Genomic DNA, 14,422 nt, shown 5'->3' on the forward strand with positions numbered 1-14,422 from the left:
TTGGAGGACTGCCTAATAGTACTCGTTGGGCGGGGATCTCATGCAGCCCTCCCCCACCGCCATGTTGCTGGCGCAGACTTCGTCTGGATGTTGGCCGGCTGCACGTGCACTGTGTCCGCAGTCATTCATCTCAATGGACAGCTCTTTACGAGGCCCTTCCTTGATGTGTTGATAGTAGGAGCAGTGCTGGGCTCCTCGGGCATCGCTCCAAGGATAGCACAGTCCCAGTAGATAATCACAGTCTAAGTCGATAATCACATAACTTTTGTGCCATCACAGTATCTAGAATAAAGGCAGATAAAATAAATATAACTAGTCATTTGTTTATTGGATGATTTTGATTTTGGTGAAGCACCTTCGTAGTTTGATTTTAGCACTAGTTTATGTTACCTCAATAGGTCTGGAATTATAACTATTCTCAAGAGAGAGAATCATTGTAACTATAACTTGTTGGTCATATACATGCTATGTACCTTCTTATGCATGCTTGAGAGACTGGTTAGTAGCATCAGTATGAGCTACCGACCAAGTCATATTATCAGTAGCTCATATTCTGTTGGTCTCTTAGTTATGCCTTTCTTCTCGGTTTGTACAGTGGTTAACTTTTTCTTCTTCTTCTTCATTGTAGCATCCAACAAAATATCCATTACATTGTATCCATTGCGCCCTATAAACTGTACTTACTATTTTGCCAAATACCATAATTCAGGTAATCAAGATTTTGTTGAATGCTACCATGTCAATATATATTTGTATGTACTGTTTGCTGGAATTTTTTTTCTATTTTGGGCCTAGCCCAATAGCAGTTTCAGAAATTCCTAATAAATCCTAGAGGCCCACGCAGCCCATCCGTGCAAGGCAAGAGGTGGAACAAAAGTTTAGTCCCACATTTCTAGCTTAGAGGGAGTTGGACCTCTTTACAAGGGAGGTTCTTTCACCACATGTATGAGCATGAGAACAAGAGAGACATCCACGCGCGCTCCTCCTCCGCCGCTCGCCTCTCCACGCCACGCCACGCCTCGCCTCGCCTCGTCACGACGCGCCGCGGGTTGCGGGAATGAGCCGATCCGATGTCTAAATTTTTGTTATTTTCATTTTCTCATCAGATAAGATCCAGGAGACTTGGACCCTCCTTCAAGAAAGCCACGAGGCGGCCACGAGGGTGGAGGGCGCACCCCCTACCTTGTGGGCCCCTCGAAGCTCCACCGACGTACTTCTTCCTCCTATACATACCTACGTACACCCAAACGATCGGGGACGGAGCCAAAAACCTAATTCCACCGCCACAACTTTCTATATCCACGAGATCCCATCTTGGGGCATGTTCCGGAGCTCCGCCGGAAGGGGCATCGATCACGGAGGGCTTCTACATCATCATCCAAGCCCCTCCGATGAAGTGTGAATAGTTTACTTCAGACCTATGGGTCCATAGTTAGTAGCTAGATGGCTTCTTCTCTATTTTTGGATCTCAATACAATGTTCTCCCCCTCTCTTGTGGAGATCTATTCGATGTAATCTTCTTTTTGCGGTGTGTTTGTTGAGACCGATGAATTGTGGGTTTATGATTAAGTCTATCTATGAATAATATTTGAATCTTCTCTGAATTCTTTTATGTATGATTGGTTATCTTTGCAAGTCTCTTCGAATTATCAGTTTGGTCTGGCCTACTAGATTGGTTTTTCTTGCCATGGGAGAAGTGCTTAGCTTTGGGTTCGATCTTGCGGTGTCCTTTCCCAGTGACAGAAGGGGCAGCAAGGCACGTATTGTATCGTTTCCATCGAGGATAACAAGATGGTTTTTTATCATATTGCATGAAACTATCCCTCTACATCATGTCATCTTGCTTAAGGCGTTACTCTGTTTTTAACTTAACACTCTAGATGCATGCTGGATAGCAGTCGATGAGTGGAGTAATAGTAGTAGATGAAGGCAGGAGTCGGTCTACTTGTCTCGGACGTGATGCCTATATACATGATCATACCTAGATATTCTCATAACTATGCTCAATTCTGTCAATTGCTCAACAGTAATTTGTTCACCCACCGTAGAATACTTATGCTCTTGAGAGAAGCCACTAGTGAAACCTATGGCCCCCGGGTCTCTTTCTCATCATATCAATCTCCATCACTTTATTATTGCATTGCTTTTACTTTGCTTTTACTTTTTTACTTTGCATCTCTATACCAAAAATATTATTTATCATCTCTATCAGATCTCACTTTCATAAGTGACCGTGAAGGGATTGACAACCCCTAAGCGCGTTGGTTGCGTTGAGCTATTGTCTTTGTGTAGGTACGAGGGACTCGCGCGTAGCCTCCTACTGGATTGATACCTTGGTTCTCAAAAACTGAGGGAAATACTTACGCTACTTTGCTGCATCATCCTCTCCTCTTCGGGGAAATCCAACACAGTGCTCAAGAGGTAGCACTCCCTTCGTTGCTTCACCTCCCGCCGCTGCCTCTTCGCGTCCTTCTCCTGTGCCTATATAAGAGAGGTCACTCCTCTCCAGAGAGACAACAGAAGCTCCTCTTCCTCTCACCACAAAGTTCCGACCACTGCGCTGCTGCTACGTTCTTCCCCATTCCGTCTTGCGACGTGCACCGCAGGTCGGGACAGTAGGCCTCCGGAACCGCACCTTTTGAGTCCTGTACGGGAGAAGGGTGATAAGGTTTTTGGGGAGCGCTCCGCGCGACTACTGGCTTCTTCATCATGGACTCCGATGACTACTTCCCCGACGACGACTTCTTCCCCGACGTCCACGACCTCCTCGATGACATGGCAGGCGAGGATACCGACCCCAAGTCCAGCGCTTCTGCTGCTGCTGTCCCGTACGTGTTCTTCTCCTTTTTGTTAGAGGTCCTGCTACAGTTCCCTGTTCTACGTACTATTTGCTCTAGATATGTTAGACTCTTCTTCATATATGCAACTTGCTATACTGTCTACTCTTGATATGTTTAGTTACAGTTCATATATGAAGATGTTGTTTACCTTCTCTTTGTCAAATCGCATGGCTTGTTTTGTCACTGTTATATTAGTCATGCTTTATCTAGTATTTCTGCTAATAAAATCATTTGGTAAATTGCTGATATTTCCAAAAATCCAAAAACCTTACTATAGGAAATTTACCCCGAGTGGTTTTGCTGCTTCCATGAGACCTCCTATGTTTGAGGGTATCCACTATAAGAGGTGGCGCGTGAGAGCAGTCTTATGGTTTCAAACCATGAGTTGCTATGACGCCACTCTTGGCAAACCTGAAGGAGAGCTTGATGCTCAACAGGCACAAGCCTTTCAGAAAATGGATACTCTGTTTAAGGCTGCTCTCTTGAGTGTTCTTAGTGAGAACATAGTTGATGCTTATGTGTCAATTGATAATGGAAAAGATATGTGGGATGCACTCGAGGCCAAGTTTGGGGTCTCGGATGCTGGCACTGAGCTGTACATCATGGAGCAATTCTATGATTACAGGATGACTGAAGAGCGCTCTGTGGTTGAGCAAGCTCATGAGATACAGTCATTTGCTAGAGAACTTGAGCACTTCGGTTGTATGCTACCGGACAAGTTTGTTGCCGGAGGTATCATCACTAAGCTTCCTCCTTCATGGAGGAACTTTGCTACCTTGCTGAAACATAAGAGGCAGGAGTTTTCCGTCCTGGATCTCATTGGCACTCTTGATGTGGAAGAAAAGGTGAGAGCAAAGGACACACGTGCTCGAGGTATTGAGGGAGGATCTAGTGCCAATGTGGTACAGAAGCAGAACTTCCAGCCCCACAAGTTCAAGAACAAGGGCAAGTTTGATGGTAAAGCAAAGTTTGATGGGAAGAACAAGGCAGTCCAGCACAAGAACTTTAAGAAGAAGAATGACAAGAAGAAAGGTGTCTGCCATGTGTGTGGGGATCCTGATCATTGGGCTCCTAGTTGACCTAATCTCTATGACAAGTGTCATCCTGGGAAAGGCGGCAAGACCGCTAATGTTGTCATTGGAGACATTGATATGAAGGATGCTGGACCACAGGGACTTCAACCGTGGTGATGGGCAACAGTTCAGGTGCTTCTGTTCGTGGTGTTGGCACGGTCGATTTGAAGTTTACTTCGGGGAAGATTGTGCGGCTGAAGAACGTGCATTATGTCCCCTCCGTCAATAAAAATCTTGTTAGCAGATGTCTTCTGTGTAGAGATGGCTACAAGCTTATCTTTGAGTCGAATAAATTTGTAATATCCAAGTATGGAACCTTTGTTGGTAAAGGTTATGAGTCAGGAGGCCTGTTTCGTTTATCCTTATCAGACGTTTGCAATAAAGTTGTTAATCATATTTGCAACAATAGTGAATCAAATGTGTGGCATTCACGTCTTGTCATGTTAACTTTGGTTGCATGTCGCGACTAGCGAAGTTGAACTTAATCCCTAGTTTCACCACTGTCAAGGGATCTAAGTGTCAAGTGTGTGTGCAAGCTAAGCAACCTCGTAAGTCTCACACGACCGCGGAAATACATTCAGATCTATGTGAAATGAATGATGTTTTGACAAAAGGTGGAAAGAAATATTTTATGACATTAATCGATGACTCCACTAGATACTGCCGTGTGTATCTTCTGAAGTCTAAGGACGAGGCTTTGAACTTTTTCAAGATCTATAAAGCTGAAGTGGAAAACCAACTTGATCAAAAAATCAAGAGGCTTAGGTCCGACCGTGGTGGAGAGTATTTTTCCAATGAATTTGATGCTTTTTGTGCGGAACATGGTATAATCCATGCGAGGATGCCTCCCTACTCACCTCAGTCAAATGGGGTGGCCGAAAGAAAGAATCGTACTCTAACTGATTTGGTTAACGCCATGTTAGACACATCGGGTCTCTCCAAGGCATGGTGAGGGGAGGCGATATTGACAGCATGTCATGTCCTAAACCGAGTCCCCACAAAGAACAAAGAGATAATTCCATTCGAGGAATGGGAGAAGAAAAGGTTAAAACTCTCTTATCTGCGAACATGGGGTTGTTTGGCGAAAGTCAATGTTCCAATTTCAAAGAAGCGGAAGCTTGGACCAAAGACTGTGGATTGTGTTTTTCTGGGATATGCTTTTCATAGCATTGGATATAGATTCTTGGTTGTAAAATCTGAGGTACCTGACATGCATGTCGGTACGATCATGGAGTCGAATGATGCGACTTTCTTTGAAGATATCTTTCCCATGAAGGATATGGCTACCTCATCTAATCAGGAGATGCCTAGTTCATCGAATCAGGAACCAGTTACAATTACCAAACCTACCATTTCGATAGAACACTTTGAAAGTCCTGTGGAGGAAAACAATAAAGTTCCTACTAGGAGCAAGAGACAGAGGAATGCAAAGTCCTTTGGTGATGATTTTCTTGTGTATCTCATAGATGACACTCCCAGTTCTATTTCAGAGGCTTATGCATCTGAAGATGCTGACTACTGGAAGGAAGCGGTTCGTAGCGAGATGGATTCCATCTTAGCGAATGAAACTTGGGAGATAACTGATCGTCCTTATGGGCGCAAACCTATAGGATGCAAATGGTTATTCAAGAAGAAGCTTAGGCCTGATGGTACTATTGAAAAGTATAAGGCTCGGCTCATGGCTAAGGGTTATACCCGAAAGGAAGGTGAAGACTTCTTTGATACTTACTCACCTGTGGCTCGACTGACCACTATTCGAGTTCTACTTTCACTAGCTGCCTCGCATGATCTTCTCGTTCATCAAATGGATGTTAAGACTGCTTTCCTAAATGGAGAGTTGGACGAGGAAATTTATATGGAACAACCGGATGGGTTTGTAATAGATGGTCAGGAAGGGAAAGTATGCAAGTTGCTGAAGTCTTTGTATGGACTTAAGCAAGCACCCAAACAGTGGCATGAGAAGTTTGAGAGAACTTTAATAGCTGCAGGCTTTGTTGTAAACGAAGCTGACAAATGTGTGTACTATCGCCATGGTGGGGGCGAGGGAGTTATCCTTTGCTTGTATGTTGATGACATACTGATTTTCGGAACAAATCTGAATGTTATTAAGGAGGTCAAGGATTTCCTATCTTGTTGCTTTGAGATGAAGGATTTAGGAGTGGCTGATGTCATTCTGAACATCAAGTTGTTGTGAGACGATGATGGTGGGATTACATTGCTTCAATCTCACTATGTGGAAAAGATCTTGAGTCGCTTTGGCTACAGTGACTTCAAGCCCTCTCCAACACCATATGATGCGAGTGTGTTACTTCAAAAGAATCGAAGAATTGCTAGAGATTAATTGAAATATTCTCAGATCATTGGCTTGCTTATGTACTTAGCCAGTGCTACAAGACCTGACATCTCTTTTGCTGTTAGCAAACTGAGTCGGTTTGTCTCAAAACCAGGAGATGTGCATTGGAAAGCTCTAGAAAGAGTTTTGCATTATTTGAAAGGCACTGCGAATTATGGAATTCACTACACCGGGCACCCAAAGGTGCTTGAAGGGTATAGTGACTCAAACTGGATCTCAGATGCTTATGAGATAAAGGCCATGAGTGGATATGTATTCACTCATGGAGGTGGCGCTGTTTCTTGGAAGTCTTGCAAGCAGACCATCTTAACGAGGTCAACAATGGAAGCAGAACTCACATCACTAGATACAGCTACGGTCAAAGCAGATTGGCTTCGCCAGCTCTTGAATGACTTGCCGGTTGTTGAGAAACCTGTACCGGGTATCCTTATGAACTGCGACAATCAAACTGTGATCACGAAAGTGAGCATATCAAAGGATAACATGAAGTCATCAAGGCACGTTCAGAGAAGGTTAAAGTCTGTCAGGAAAGTGAGAAACTCCGGAGTTATTGCATTGGATTATATTCAAACGACTAAGAATCTGGCAGATCCTTTTACTAAGGGTCTATCACGTAATGTGATAGATAATGCATCGAGGGAGATGGGTATGAGACCCACAATATGAGTTGTTCACAGTGGTAACCTATTCTTTGTGATCGGAGATCCCGTGAATTAGATGTGGAAGACAAGCTGTTGGTCAACTGAGAGGAGAGTATCCTTACTATCAACAATACCACTCCATAAAGATGCAATATTCTCCTAATCTGCATGGCAGGTTGATGTATATCTTAATGTGTTCTAAGTGGCTCATTGAAGCAGAGATGTCGTCCTGCAGAACATCTTTTGAAAAACACACCTATATGAGTCTGATTGTCAAACGTCGCAATCTATGAGAGTAGGGTTCTCTCTAGTAAACTCATGAAAGGTCTCGGAGTATGACGCATAAGCTCCACCCGTAGGGAAGACCCACGGTAGCCACGTATCGGTCAAGGCTTTATGTGAAGCTAGATTCGCAGAAAACTTGCAGTTTAAGGCCCAGTCCACTGTTCAAGTTGCTTACTAGTGTAGCATAGTGTTCTAGGTGGAAGTTCAACTTAACAGTCTCCACTGCAGTACCGGTATATAAAACAGTGTTTTGGAACCAAAGGCAAATTTTGTGTGCCTCTGGGATCTGGTGGGGGATTTCTGGAATTTTGTCTATTTTGGGCCTAGCCCAATACTAGTTTCAGAAATTCCTAATAAATCCTAGAGGCCCACGCAGCCCATTCGTGCAAGGCAAGAGGTGGAACAAAAGTTTAGTCCCACATTGCTAGTTTAGAGGGAGTTGGACCTCTTTATAAGGAAGGTTCTTTCCCCACATGTATGAGCATGAGAATAGGAGAGACATCCACGCGCGCTCCTCCTCCGCTGCCCGCCTCGCCACGCCATGCCTCGCCTCGCCTCGCCTCGACGCGCCGCGCCTTGCGAGAATGAGCCGAGCCGATGTCTAAATTTTTGCCACACACGACGGGTATACGAAAGGTCACGTGGGAGTTGAAACGTTTCTTCGGCCGCTGCCTGTTCTCTTCGTCTCCCTTCGTTGCTTCACCTCCCGCCGCTGCCTCTTCGCGTGAGAAGCTCCTCTTCCTCTCGCCACAAAGTTCCGAGCACTGCGCTGCTGCTACGTTCTTCCCCATCCCGTCTTGCGGTGTGCACCGCAGGTCGGGACAGTAGGCCTCCGGAACCGCACCTTTTGAGTCCTGTACGGGAGAAGGGTGATAAGGTTTTTGGAGAGCTCTCCGCGCGACTACTGGCTTCTTCATCACGGACTCCGACGACTACTTCCCCAATGATGACTTCTTCCCCGACGTCCACGACCTCCTCGACGACATGGCAGGCGAGGACACCGACCCCAAGTCCAGCGCTTCTACTGCTGCTGCCCCGTACGTGTTCTTCTCCTCTTTGTTAGAGGTCCTGCTACAGTTCCCTGTTCTACTATTTGCTCTAGATATGTTAGACTCTTCTTCATATATGCAACTTGCTATACTGTCTGCTCTAGATATGTTCAGTTACAGTTCATATATGAAGATGATGTTTACCTTCTCTTTGTCAAATCGCATGGCTTGTTTTGTCACTGTTATATTAGTCATGCTTTATCTAATATGTCGGCTAATAAAATCATTTGGTAAATTGCTGATATTTCCAACACTGTCCATGTGAATGGAAATCATTGTAGGAACCATATAAATTCAGATGTTCTTTGCCTTTATATATATCATGATGTGAATTCTACTCTATTGTTTTGCTGTGCAAGAAACTTTTGGATTAGATATGCATCTGCTTGAGAATTAGACACATAAATCCTATGTTTTTAGTAGGAGAAGATGGAACAAGGTATGGGGCTGTTGATCAAATACTGTTACGTTGTCCACCCTCATAGATTTGAAAATTGTGTTTCATGTTTGATGAATTGGTGAGGATTGGAGCATGGGGCATTGTGTCGAGGACAAATATGAGACCTCTTGTATGACGTTCGTGGGCGTCAAACAACAGAGGTCACGCGTGCATGCAATGCAAACGGCGTGCCCACTCCGACGCAAAAGTTGTATGTTGTTTTTTTCTCTTTGTTTTTCTAGTCAGATGCCCCCCTCCCCCCCCCCCCACACACAAACCGACTGGTGTTTTACGGACGTAAATATGTAACAATATATTTATATTTTTTCAATATGAGTTTAAAAAAGTTAAGTGTATATTAAAATTATATTCATTGTATATTTAAAAAGTTCACCATATATTAGAAATTTTTTTGGTGTATTAAATAAATTTTAGTGTATAATAAAATTTATACAACGTTCACCATGTATTAAAAATATGCATTGTATATTATAAAAATATTCATTGTATATCAATAAAATGTTCCATTGTATATTACTAAAATTGTCACTGTATATTTATAAAAGGTTCAACGTGTATTACAAAAAAGTTCACTTGTATTAAAAAACATTCTCTACATATGAAAATATGTTCATCATGTATCAATAAAAATAAAACTAATAAGAAATTTAAAACAGAAATAAAAACATAAAAAACCAAAAAAATCCTGAAGAGAACCAGAAAAGAAACAACAAACAAAAAAGCAACGAACAACGCACAACACTTGTTGTCGTGAACTGGAACGGCCCATATGCGGGTGCTGTGGGTGGCATATAGAATCCACCATCAAATATGTCAGGGCTACTTTTCATCCTTTTGAGAAAATGTCACTGCTACTTTTCTAACGGGTCTTTACGTGAAGTGAACGATCCAAGAATGGATGGGCCAAGGAGAAGCCCTGTTACCCGCAGAAAAAAGGAGAAGCCCTCGTGCCCAAGTGTTGCGAGGGAGCACTTAGAAGGCAAAGGTCTGACAAGTGCCACATGTGGACACTTGTCACAACCCAGGAGTTTTGACTTTTTTCACATATTTGTTTTATTTATATTTTACTTTTTTGAACTATGCGTTCAAATTACGTACCGTTTTCACCCTTGGGTTTCTCTCGTCGAGATCTGCGAAACTAGATCCCATATTAATAGGTCTGGATGAGTTTTTTCACGAAAAACTTGAAAAAGGAAAAATAGAAAATAGAAAAAACCAAAATAATATTAAAAAACTTGAAACAAAAAAGAGAAAAAAGTTAAAAAAACTGTGAAGCATAATTGTGTTTTTTTCATTTTTTTGGAAAGCACACTTGTGCTTTTCACTTTTCCGGAAGCACATGTGTGCCTCACGCGAAAGCATAGCTATGTTTAATTGTGAAGCACACATTGAAGGAAATATGCCCTAGAGGAAATAATAATGTTATTATTTTATTTCCTTATATCATGATAAATGTTTATTATTCATGCTAGAATTGTATTATCCGGAAACATAATACTTGTGTGAATACATAGACAAACCAAACATCACTAGTATGCCTCTACTTGACTAGCTCATTAATCAAAGATGGTTATGTTTCCTAACCATAGACATGTGTTGTCATTTGATTAACGGGATCACATTATTAGGAGAATGATGTGATTGACATGACCCATTCCATTAGCTTAGCACCCGATCGTTTAGTATGTTGCTATTGCTTTCTTCATGACTTATACATATTCCTATGACTATGAGATTATGCAACTCCTGTTTGCCGGAGGAACACTTTGTGTGCTACCAAACGTCACAACGTAACTGGGTGATTATAAAGGAGCTCTACAGGTGTCTCCAAAGGTACATGTTGGGTTGGCGTATTTCGAGATTAGGATTTGTCACTCCGATTGTCGGAGAGGTATCTCTGGGCCCTCTCGGTAATGCACATCACATAAGCCTTGCAAGCATTTCAACTAATGAGTTAGTTGCGAGATGATGTATTACGAAACGAGTAAAGAGACTTGCCGGTAACGAGATTGAACTAGGTATTGAGATACCGATGATCGAATCTCGGGCAACTAAAAATACCGATGACAAAGGGAACAACGTATGTTGTTATGCGGTCTGACCGATAAAGATCTTCGTAGAATATGTAGGAGCCAATATGAGCATCCAGGTTCCGCTATTGGTTATTGACTGGAGACGTGTCTCGGTCATGTCTACATTGTTCTCGAACCCGTAGGGTCCGCACGCTTAAGGTTTCGATGACAATTATATTATGAGTTTATGAGTTTTGATGTACCGAAGTTAGTTCGGAGTCCCGGATGTGATCACGGACATAACGAGGAGTCTCGAAATGGTCGAGACATAAAGATTGATATATTAGACGGCTATATTCGAACACCAGAAGTGTTCCGGGTGATTTCGGAGAAAACCGGAGAGCCGGAGGGTTAACGGAACCCTACCGGGAGAAGTAATGGGCCATATGGGCCTTAGTGGAGAGAGAGAGGGGCAGCCAGGGTGGACGCGCGCCTCCTCCCCCTGGTCTAAATTGGACTAGGAGAGGGGGGCGGCGCCCCCCTTTCCTTCTCCCTCCCCACTTCCTTCCCCCTCCTACTAGGAGGAGGACTCCTCCTGGCGCGCCAATAGGGGCCGGCCGGCCTCCTCCCCTTGCTCCTTTATATACGGGGGCAGGGAGCACCCCTAGACACACAAGTTGATCCACGTGATCATATTCTTAGCCGTGTGCGGTGCCCCCTTCCACCATAATCCTCGACAATATTGTAGCGGTGCTTAGGCGAAGCCCTACGACGGTAGTACATCAAGATCGTCACCACGCCGTCGTGCTGACGGAACTCTACCCCGACACTTTGCTGGATCGAAGTCCGGGGATCGTCATCGAGCTGAACGTGTGCTAAAACTCGGAGGTGCCGTAGTTTCGGTGCTTGATCGGTCAGACCGTGAAGACGTACGACTACATCAACCGCGTTGTGCTAACGCTTCCGCTGTCGGTCAACAAGGGTACGTAGATCACACTCTCCCCTCTCGTTGCTATGCATCACCATGATCTTGCGTGTGCGTAGGAAAATTTTGAAATTACTACGTTCCCCAACACACATGTGGTTTTCACTTTTCGAAAAAGCACATGTGTGCTTCACACAGAAGCACTGCTATGCTTTACCGTGAAGCACACCTGTGCTTTTCACTTTTCGGGAAGCATAAATATGCTTCTTGGTGGACATCTGTCTTTTTCACTTTTCGTGGAACAAAACTGTGCTTTTTCATGAAGCATGATACGTCTCCAACGTATCTATAATTTTTGATTGCTCCATGCTATATTATCTACTGTTTTAAACATTATTGAGCTTTATTTTCCACTTTTATATTAATTTTGGGACTAACCTATTAACCGGAGGCCCAGCCCAGAATTATTGTTTTTTGCCTATTTTAGGGTTTCAAAGAAAAGGAATATCAAACGGAGTCCAAACGGAATGAAACCTTCGGAAATGTGATTTTCTCATCAGATAAGATCTAGGAGACTTGGATCCTCCGTCAAGAAAGCCACAAGGTGGTCACGAGGGTGGAGGGCGCGCCCCCCTAGGGCGCGCCCCCTGCCTCGTGGGCCCCTCGAAGCTCCACCGACGTACTTCTTCCTCCTATATATATATATATATATCCACGTAACCCCAAACGATCGGGGACGGAGCCAAAAACCTAATTCCACCGCCACAACTTTCTGTATCCACAAGATCCCATCTTGGGGCCTGTTCCGGAGCTCCGCCGGAGGGGGCATCGATCACGGAGGGCTTCTACATCATCATCCAAGCCCCTCCGGTGAAGTGTGAGTAGTTTACTTCAGACCTACGGGTCGATAGCTAGTAGCTAGATGGCTTCTTCTCACTTTTTGGATATCAATACAATGTTGTCCCCCTCTCTCGTGGAGATCTATTCAATGTAATCTTCTTTTTGCGGTGTGTTTGTTGAGAACGATGAATTGTGGGTTTATGATCAAGTCTATCTATGAATAATATTTGAATCTTCTCTGAATTCTTTTATGTATGATTAGTTATCTTTGCAAGTCTCTTCGAATTATCAGTTTGGTTTGGCCTACTAGATTGGGTTTTCTTGCCATGGGAGAAGTGCTTAGCTTTGGGTTCAATCTTGCGGTGTCCTTTCCCAGTGACAGAAGGGGCAGCAAGGCACGCATTGTATTGTTGCCATCGAGGATAACAAGATGGTTTTTTTTATCATATAGCATGAAACTATCCCTCTACATCATGTCATCTTGCTTAAGGCGTTACTCTGTTTTTAACTTAATACTCTAGAGGCATGCTGGATAGCGGTCGATGAGTGGAGTAATAGTAGTAGATGCAGAATCGTTTTGGTCTACTTGTCTCGGACGTGATGCCTATATACATGATCATACCTAGATATTCTCATAACTATGCTCAATTCTGTCAATTGCTCAACAGTAATTTGTTCACCCACCGTAGAATACTTATGCTCTTGATAGAAGCCACTAGTGAAACCTATGGCCCCCGGGTCTCTTTCTCATCATATCAATCTCCATCACTTTATTATTGCTTTGCTTTTACTTTGCTTTTACCTTTTACTTTGCATCTCTATACCAAAAATACCAAAAATATTATATATCATCTCTATCAGATCTCACTTTCGTAAGTGACCGTGAAGGGATTGACAACCCCTAAGCGCGTTGGTTGCGTTGAGCTATTGTTTTTGTGTAGGTACAAGGGACTCAAGCTTAGCCTCCTACTGGATTGATACCTTGGTTCTCAAAAGCTGAGGGAAATACTTATGCTACTTTGCTGGATCATCCCTTCCTCTTCGGGGAAATCCAACGCAGTGCTCAAGAGGTAGCAAGAAGAATTTCTGGCGGCGTTGCCGGGGAGTCTGCGCAAAAGTCAATATACCAAGTATCCATCACAATCCCTATCTCCTGCATTACATTATTTGCCTTTTGCCTCTCGTTTTCCTCTCCCCCACTTCACCCTTCGCCCTCTCTCTCTCTATTTGCCTCTTTTGCCCGTTTGCTTTTTGTTTGCTCGTGTGTTGGATTTCTTGTTTGTCGCGATGGCTCTACCTAGATTTGGTGATCTTCACCTTAAAAGGTTAGAGGAGATCGAAAACAATGTCAGGAAGTTTATGGTTTTGCAATTTGAGCATAATAATTTCTTTAGAAATGAGCTTAAGGAACAAAAAAGTTTCATGAATTATATGAATAAATAGCTCGATGATATGTCTAAATAATTTGATGGTATAAGATCCCAAATTGCCCATCTTGAAAAATTAACTGCTGAAATTTTGGATATGCAAGCTACCTTAGTCAATAAGATGGCCGCTAAACCGGATTCCTATGAAAATAATGATGAAGATATAAAAGTTATTGATGTATCCCCTATTAAATCCTTGTTTTGCAATATGAATCTTGATAATGATGGGACCGAATATAATCCACCTTTACCTAGAAGGCGTTCTAAGAATTCGGAATTTGTTGATCTTGATGCCAAGTTTGATAAAAGTGGGATTGAAGAAATTAAAACCCTAGATGTTGCTAAACCCACTATTATGGATTTTACGGAATTTAACTATGAAAATTGCTCCTTGATTGATTGTATTTCCTTGTTGCAATCCGTGCTAAAGTCTCCTCACGCTTATAGTCAAAATAAAGCGTTCACTAAACATATCGTTGATGCCTTGATGCAATCTTATGAAGAAAAACTTGAATTG

At 43.1% G+C, this 14,422-nt stretch overlaps 2 pseudogenes; one reads left to right on the top strand and one right to left on the bottom strand.

Annotated features, from left to right (window-relative positions):
• LOC125533056 (NADH dehydrogenase [ubiquinone] iron-sulfur protein 7, mitochondrial-like) overlaps positions 1 to 14,422 on the bottom strand; it is a 78,679-nt pseudogene that overhangs the window by 12,300 nt on the left and 51,957 nt on the right.
• Positions 3,440 to 4,030, top strand: LOC147992286 (uncharacterized; annotated as a pseudogene).

The sequence above is a fragment of the Triticum urartu genome, chromosome 1A (genome assembly GCF_056163025.1).
Source record: "Triticum urartu cultivar PI428250 chromosome 1A, HENAU_Tu73, whole genome shotgun sequence".
NCBI lineage: Eukaryota > Viridiplantae > Streptophyta > Magnoliopsida > Poales > Poaceae > Triticum > Triticum urartu.